The sequence below is a fragment of the Myotis daubentonii genome, chromosome X, assembly GCF_963259705.1.
Source record: "Myotis daubentonii chromosome X, mMyoDau2.1, whole genome shotgun sequence".
NCBI lineage: Eukaryota > Metazoa > Chordata > Mammalia > Chiroptera > Vespertilionidae > Myotis > Myotis daubentonii.
In genome coordinates this window covers 55,243,905-55,245,805 of record NC_081861.1, presented here as the reverse complement: position 1 = coordinate 55,245,805, position 1,901 = coordinate 55,243,905, and positions in this window count along the sequence as shown.

Genomic DNA, 1,901 nt, shown 5'->3' with positions numbered 1-1,901 from the left:
AATATTACCGTGAACTTTGCTTTAAAGCTAAGGCAGAGGAGGCAATAGAGTTCTAAATGATATGCCAAACCTCTCACTTCCCAGAATTCTCTTTTGAAGTGCTGAGTTAATGTGATCTCTTTGAATATAGACTATATTTCAAACATATTCTATACCAGGAGTGGTTCAGGAGGCTGCTTCAAAAATTTTGCATTTGGGTTAGGTTGAAAGGATTGGTTGGTACTGATGAATTAAAAAGGAGTACCAGATTGGTTAGTTCAGGTTTCAACCTTCTATTGAAAATTAGAAATTGCTTTACATAGTCACCAGTGTCAAGACCAATGATCTTAACCAGGGGTGTCTATAAAACTTTAAAACACAGACACACATATATAAATACACTAATACATGTGTACAAATATACAGAGACCATTTCTACCCAAATTTTCTCACCACTGGAGGCTCATATGCAGTAAATCTGGAGTAGAGCCTGATCATTTGCATTTTAAAATGCTTCATAGGACATTCTAATGTAAAGCCAATATAAAAAAACCACTACCCCAGATGTTTAAATTTGGTCTGGAGTTTGATGCCATGTAGGTGCTTTTATTGGGTAACAGATTTGTTTAACAAATACAACTTGCAAAACACCATTTCAAGCACTTTAAAATATTAACTCATTTAATATCCTCATATCAGCCCTATGAGGTAGGTACTATTATCACCATCCCCATTTTTCAGATCAAGGCAGAGAGAGGTACTTACCTTGTTCAAAATCATACCAATAATCTTCTACCATAAGTAAAAAAGACATAAAAATTATATCCCATATAATTTTATTATTAAGTTTATTGTATGTCAAACTCATATGATCATTGTGAAATAACAATCGCTATATATAAAAACCCTAATTTGAAAATAGACTGAACGGCAGAACAACCGAACAACCAGTCACTATGACATGCGTTGACCACAGGGGGCACGTGTGGAACATGGTGGGCGTCAGTAGCAGGCAGCAGAGTGCAAAACATGGCAGGCTTTGGCTGCAGTGGAATGGTGGAGCAGGTGAGTGGGGGCACCAGACCAAGACGGGGCACCGGTCACTGTCATTGGTGTGAGCCTCTGGTGGTTACTGAAAATTCTTTGCTCGCATGTGCCATGGTCCCGCCCGGTGCTTGCACCCACTGCCAGTACTGGCTCCACTCGCACCTGCTGCTGGCGCCAGAGCTACCACTCGTGCCAGTGCCCAGCGCCAGTCCCTCAGGACTTCTCCACCTCTCCCTGCTCCTGAGGGGCAATCAGGCCAGCAGCTGCCTCTCGCACCTGCCATCTGCAACAGCCCCACTTGCACCTGCTGCCAACGCTGGCCCTGCTCACACCTACTGCCAGCACCCAATGCTGGTCCCAATCACTCGGCACCATCAGTGGGTGAGAGCAGCGGCTGCAGGCCCTGATCGCCCTTTAGGGCTTCTCCACCTCCCCCTGCTCCTGAGGGGCAATCAGAGCTGGCAGCCACCACTCACACCTGCTTCTGATGCCAGCCTCAATCGCTCCGTGCCATCAGCAGTGCGAGCGGGGCTGGCACTGTCTGTGCATGGGAGCAGCAGCGGTGGGAGCAGGGCTGCAGGCAGATGGGAGATCTGGGACCAAGGTGGAGGGGCGGGACACAGACACAGAGGATGGACTGAGGCCCACCCCTGTGTCCACTGCAGCCTCGAGGCCCACAGTTCCTTTCAAGGTGCACAAATTCATGTACTGGGCCCCTAGTTTATGATAAAAACTTATGATATTAACTAGAATGAAACACATCTTGTTCAGGTTTATGAATATTAAAAAGCACATGAATCAACTTTACTCTCTAAATGTTCTAAAGCAAGATGAATAGCTGAAGAACAGGCTCACTAGTGAAACATGATTCCTGA